This window comes from Spea bombifrons, chromosome 7 (genome assembly GCF_027358695.1).
Source record: "Spea bombifrons isolate aSpeBom1 chromosome 7, aSpeBom1.2.pri, whole genome shotgun sequence".
Classification (NCBI taxonomy): Eukaryota; Metazoa; Chordata; class Amphibia; order Anura; family Pelobatidae; genus Spea; species Spea bombifrons.
In genome coordinates, this window is record NC_071093.1 from 29,147,514 (window position 1) to 29,154,503 (window position 6,990).

Below are 6,990 nucleotides of genomic sequence, written 5' to 3' on the forward strand. Positions count from 1 at the left end.
AATATTATTATCACCATAAATCAATGAAACACATCAGCCAAATATACAATCCATTTTAGTATAAAAATATGCTTTATAAAGTTTTTTGAGTAAACATTTACTTTTAACTTCTGCTTTATGTTCCTCAAACCTCGCTAAAGTAAGTCCCATTTAACGACAATGTGGCCATTCATTATTTGTAGAGATTATTATTATTACCAGTGCTATAGGTAGGTCACCTGGCGCCTAGGCCAGGGTCAGAGGTCCCATGCTGATGTCACACCTGCTACCAGAAAAAGAAGGACGGGCAGGGACATTGGCGTCAGCTAACTCAAACATGCCTCACACCTTATGGCACCTGGGGCAGCTGCCCCTTTTGCCCCTAGAGGTTAGGGTCATGTGGGCTACAGTAGAAATATATGTAGTGGAACCATACAAAAAAAAAACGTTGCCTACCTTCTTTGTCTGTGTCTTATATTACCGCAGAAAATTCAGAAACACATATGGTCAGTTTGTGGCAGGGGCATATAATTAAAACAGAAATGAGGCAATCTGTGAAAAACCATAGGGAGCTCTAGTTCAAATGAATCTTGACTTCTGCCTTTAACTATATAATCCATGATGCAGTCTCTGGTTATAAACCCATGCCCTGCATTGTAAACTACTAGGGCAGAAAAGAGAACTGTTTGGTTGTACAGTTCACATAAAAGGGCACATCAATGGTCTGTCTCCCATGGAAATAGTGGAGTGATAGTCTCTTCTATCTACACATACTTCTTATCTATGTTGGCTCATTATCTACAGAGCTGAGTGCGGAGAATACGTGGAATGAGGCAGTCTGATCTTAATGGAAATTATTGGGTTAAGGGAGACTGGTTGCCTAATCTGTTTAATGTTCATCTTGAGAGCATAGTTTGATATTTCTTCTCAGATCTCTTTTGTCTCCCTCGTCTTTTGTTCTGTGTGTGTGTGCATATTGAGGCAATAGTTTGGACACTCAGACTTACATTCACATGATAATCTGGTATTGTTCTTGGAATAGTTTTGTAATGGTAGGCAGTCAGAGTCAAGCAAAGCTAACTGTTTGGAATCATTACAAAGAAAAAAATCAACTCCTGGTAGCTGAATTGCTTCTCCTGGTGTGGTTTGATGGGTAAAGCTTCTATATTTCCCCGGTACAATACACTGCTCAGGATTAGTTACATACTCTAGCCCTGTGCTGGCTATTAAGGAAAGGGTTAACATTTCTGCTTCTTGCGTTTTTTCCCTCAAATTAAAACCACTTGGAACAGAAACGTATGTTTTATTTTTCAGTCACCAAGAGAAACCAAGGAAAAAACTGACATTTGGTTTCCATTAGGAGATCCCAGTGTGTAGAGTCTCATTACTCATAACTCGAAGCCTGTCTGGGGACTCACCCTCAGGAGGGAAGTGAGGGGGCTACAGCCCCAAATTCTCTTGAAGTGGGACATCTTATTTTTGGAATCTTTTATAGTTAATAAAGCAGTTGGTGTAATAATGTTTGTACTCCAGCATGTTACACATCAGTTTCCCTTGAAATTGCACCTCCCCCTCTCTAATAAACACCCCTTCTCCTCAAAACCTCTTCCTACAGCTCCCAAAAACTTTGCCTTCCAACTATGCAAGAAGATCGGAGGTTGGAGTCCTTCCTAAAACGTGTCATTCTCCAACTGTACAAAGCTATTTCCAGTAACCATTTTAAACGTTAATCTTATCCAGTTTTTCCAGGATATATAGCCAAATATTAGAAGTATGGCAGGACTCATGTATCCACTTTGGCGGTTGGAGGTGAGAGACTGGAAAGAGCAGAAGAAAATAATCAACATGTTTTATGGATACTTGTAGAAAAAAATTAGTCAGAGATTAAATGTTTAACAGACCTAGATTTACATCTTGGATGCCCCCAGGTGCAAATCCTTTAAGGATCCCCGGTCGGCTGTATGTTTGACAAAATGGCTCAGATAAACCATCGATGGCTGTAGCAATGATTGCTATGGGAAGGCACTAAAAAATCCTGGAGCACGGTTATTGGTCATAGTAGTCAACGTTAATATCCTCAATAGATACACCGGTTGCCGAAACTTCTGCTCCATCTTTAATTTTTATGTAACTTAAGCTGAAAAATGAAAACTCCTCATAGTTTCTTTTCTGAGTACAGACAAGTATGCTTACAAGTAAACTTCCTGTCCCTGAAAGAAACAAGCAACGTTTACTATTGAGCTCATAAAGATGCTGGTGACATGTTAATGTAAATGTTTGTTAGATGTTCAGATGTAACTAGCCTATTAATGACCACCAAAGAAGAGTTTACACACCAGAAAAGTTATTCACAGACTTGGAAACCCTGACTAATGTATAACAAACGTATACAAATATAGGAAAAGTCATGTCTGTACGTACACATACAATCATGTACAATGTAGTAAATACAGATCTGTCTTGCAACATGTGGGGTATACTGTCCTGATTCTCCTTCATTTTTTAATAGCCATTTTTTAGAGATGATCCAAACCACATATTCCTAGAGAACTGGGTTTATAGCAGAGATAACGTCATCTATAGGATATCAGGAATACTATGCAATTAAAGAGAACATAGGTAATGAAAATGTATACAAGCTGGGATGGCATATTGCTGTGTTTGGAAACCCTTGAAGCATCATTTATTCAGTCTATCACTTGGCAGTAGTACATTTGAGAGACTGTGAAGACTCAAATTGGAAGGGACTGAATCTACAAGAAATGGCTTAACATCATCAGATGAAGAAATATATTATATGAAAGCATATAAAGTCAAGACTAAAACATGATGCTGATTTAGCACTGCAACGTCAATTTAGAAAGATAGAGACAGAATGTGATGGCAGAGAACACACTTTCAGCCCATATAGTCTGCCTATTTTTCCTGAAATAAAGACTCAAACCTTAATTTGTCCTTGGTCTCGTCTTCGATTTAGGACTAGATTAGTTTACATTCCTATGCCTATTTCATACATGTTTAAATTCCCTTAAAACAAATGGCAAAAGCTATGAAAAGCTGTTTTGACACTGTTAAAACCCATTTGGGGCTCTTTGATGAGATAAAGTAGGAGGGACTGTGTGTTGGAGGGTACAAATCAATGACTACAGGGTACTAGGCATTCCTGGGAAATCGCCGGGTGAAGCACCGCTTCTCAAGTTCTCCGTGTCAACACCCGAATCCTCCGGGTCGCAGGAGCAGGGTCTTGACACGCCCCGATGCCTCAATCATTTCCCCTTTAAATGGAGGTGTTTCCCGCTATGTCATCGGGACCGCCCACTGATGTCATCGGGACTGCCCATCGCCGTCAGTGGGCAGTTCTTGCCGCGTCCTGCAAGGGAAGGCCCTGGGTAGCCAGAGCTCTGAAGTTCCCAGGTATGCTGATAGGTAGAAGTAGACAAAAAATCATGTGGTGGTCTCATTGATGTTATGCCTGTGATTGACGAGTTCAACAACCTGTGAGTTTTTTCCTTACTTTTTTCACTCTGGCCAATAAGGATTTACAAGGGAAATGGACCAGCATTCAATATATACAGTAAGTGTGCTGGCGCCATTTTAAATTGTTAGTAGTAGTTACAGACTGAGTTGGAGTGTGAGATGCAAGTTAATTCAATAGTTTAGTGCATAAAATGTACTGGTGTGTAGATTGGAGAAGCTGTTTGTGTATTGTATATTAGTTATTATGATAATGGTTTCTGAAGGGGCAGCAAACATGGCGAAAGGGGTTAGAGATGGAGACTTTGTGGGTTTGTGTTGCACAGTACACCTGGTGGTAAGAACAGCTATTCCAACTGACAGACAGTGTAGGCTGTTGACATTGATTGAAGAGTGCCATAAGATTGCCGGACACTTTCACTGCAATGGCAAGACAAGCCAGCAGCTGAAGGAAGGAGCAGGAGAAGGTCTACTGCATCACCATCTACATGGTCGGTAGTCACTCGCTGGAACTCCCCCCTGTGTGTGATGGAGTGTATCCTAGACCAGCAGCAGGCTCTTCACTCCCTGTCCTCTGAGCAAAACACTGGGGTGTCCACTTAGCTTACCTTAAGCAAAAAATGTATGACTTCCTGGAACAAAATGAAGTTGTTCCGGGGCGAAAGATTATATGTAGAGATTGAAAATGTGATCAGGTGGCTGATAAAGGAGCTGACAGGTCGCATTCACCATCATGGACACACAATAATGTTGAAACCTGAAGGCATATGCTTGTCCATAGGTTGCCTGAGATGCAGCACAAAATGGAAATGCCAAGCAGCGGTGGCAGTAGCGCCACCCACATGTCCAATTCCTATGCAGAGCATCAGCATTAGATCCACCAGAGCTTCATCCATTTGGGCAGCAGCCCTTGAAACTTTGGTAAGTAGTACCACCCAATCTCTTTCCTTAATCTTGGCAAGTAATTCTTTTAATTACCTGAATATTGGAGAAATTCAGGCCTCCACGAAGTAGCTTGTCTGTCTGCCTGTGACTGCCCTGCCTCTGTTGCTGGCATGGCTCAATCTCCTTCCTCCCTGAGGGATCAACTCTTTTACATATGTTTCTAATTTTGGGGGAGATTCAGTGTCCTTCTGATCTGTACTGTGGGGATGGTTGTGTCTACCTGCCAGTGTCTACCCAGTGTCCTGCTACTACTGCTGTTGTTGCCTTACCATCTTCCTTACTCTGAGGGATCAATTCATCAAAATGATGCAATTTTGGATAAATTCAGTCCCATAACACGCTGCTGGATGTGTGTAACAATTGGTGCAGGGCTGCTGATTTTGGTGGCAATGTTCCTGTAGTGTAAAATGGAGTCTGGATCTTTTTCTAAAACTTGGGATGGTGCTGCTTTTGGTGAAAGGTCCAGAGGGCGCATAAATAGGGTTCATATCAACCAGTTCCGTGTCTTCTGAAAAAATTTGATTTATAGTTTTAACAAACAATGAGTAATTGGGCACTATAGTTGAAAATGTGTGAAACCTTTTTTTTCTAAGACTGGCCAATTTATATAGGCATAGTTCACAGAGATCTAAGAGCCAAGGGAAGGTTACATCCTTAACTTTAGACTGACCTTATAAACATAATAAAGTTTCATCTTATGGTAGCCTTTGGTAGTTTCCCTGGCCAAAGAGTTCCTGCTGTCTTATCAAGACTATGTTAGGATCCCACCTTGGCATACCAATGTATCTTCTGTGATGATGAGGCATTGCTTTTTTCTTCACTGGTATGCTGCCAGAATCAGCCAAGACTTCATGGTCATGATACCTGCTGGCACAACCAAATAAATACGTGGTTGTTTAAGGTAGAACGCTATCACTCTTAGACCTTTCCTATTCATCTCCGACCAAGGGTCCCACCATGATGCTGTATCATTACATACTCAATGTATGAAGACAGAGAATAGACTAGTTTTATAGAGCTGCTGGTCCTCAATACCTACAGTTACTACAAAAAATAGATTCGCACTAACAATCTGATAGACTTACACAGCGGTTCTTTTTTTGCACCATATTTAATTTTCCTCCTGTCTTTTCCCTGTGGTTTAATTGTAATGTACTAATCGAATTATAAAAAAGGATAAACTTACTGAAACTGATTTTATTGTAATGTAATGCAATAAAGCTTAAGGTTACAACTTCTTTAGATAATTTAACACAATTCTTTGAGTTAATCTTTGAAAATCCTTTGAAGATCATACAAATATTCCTTTTTTATTGCTTTCTATAGCCAATTAGGCTGGGAACACTACTTCAAACAATTTAAAAAATATGTGATGTTCAGTTGTCCTTCATACAAGCTAGACAGACCTGGGGCATTTATTTTTGCATAAAATGGACAACATAACATTCGCAGCTGGGGAGTCTCGCAGGTCATTCAACTCAATGTTAGACGTCTCTAACTTTCCACTCTCAGCTTCCAGAATTTCCGAGCACGGGTTTCTTAGTAATTCTGCTGAAAAGCTTGACATCAGTGCCAACTGAGAGTAATTGAATTTGTTAGCTAAAAAGAAAAGGACATTGGATTGATAAAACCATATCTCAACAATGTTGTTTTTGGAAATTTTTAGATGTGTTTTTTAGCTCTGGCATCTTATGGAAATTTACCTTAAAGGCCTTGTTTCACATAGATGTTTTTCCTAACACTCATAGATGTTATATTATTATGTAATAATATGTAATACACCTTAAATAAGCACAGGGCCGGCCTTTGGGGTGTGCGACTTGTGCGACCGCACAGGGCGCCACACTCCAGGGGGCGCCGCCGCCGCGCGGTCCGACACCACCGTAGCGTACCACTGCCGTCAACAGCGTACCTAGCGCGGGGGGGGCGGTCCGCACCGGGTGCCGCTCATCAGGGGGGCACCCGGCACCCCTCCAGAGACGGACAGTAATGTCCGCCGCTGGAGGAGCAGGCTCGCAAGGGAGCGGTATCGGAGGTCTTTAACAGACCTCCGGCTCCCTTGAGTGATTTTAAGCCGGTTCAAGGATATCCCTTGAACCCGGCTTAAAATCACTCTAGGGAGCCGGAGGTCTGTTAAAGACCTCCGATACCGCTCCCTTGTGATCCGCGCGGCAACAGCTGCTGTGCGCCGGGGTTTGCTGTCAGATCCCGGCGCACAACACTGAAGCCGCGCCCACCGCTGTCCGTGCCCTCTGACCCGGAAGAAGACAGAAGAACTGAAGAAGAGGAGCGAAGAGAAGGAAAAGGAGCTGTATGGAGAAAAGAGGAAAGCATTCAGTGAGAGTGGATTGGTATGTGTGTGGATTGTTATATGTGTGTGGATTGGTATGTGTGTGGATTGGTGTATGTGTGTGGATTAGTAAATGTGGATTGGTATATATGTGTGGATTAGTGTATGTGTGTGGATTGGTATATGTGTGGATTGGTATATGTGTGGATTAGTGTATGTGTGGATTAGTGTATGTGTGTGGATTGGTATGTGTGTGGATTGGTATGTGTGTGGATTGGTATGTGTGTGGATTGGTATGTGTG

General features: G+C 41.8%; 1 long non-coding RNA gene across 1 annotated transcript; it reads left to right on the top strand.

Annotated features, from left to right (window-relative positions):
* Positions 1 to 6,359: 6,359 nt before the first annotated feature.
* On the top strand, positions 6,360 to 6,703 carry LOC128501241 (uncharacterized). Its single transcript, XR_008355029.1, has 2 exons — positions 6,360 to 6,433; positions 6,527 to 6,703. It is a non-coding gene; the product is annotated as an uncharacterized LOC128501241 (long non-coding RNA).
* The last annotated feature ends 287 nt before the right edge of the window (positions 6,704 to 6,990 follow it).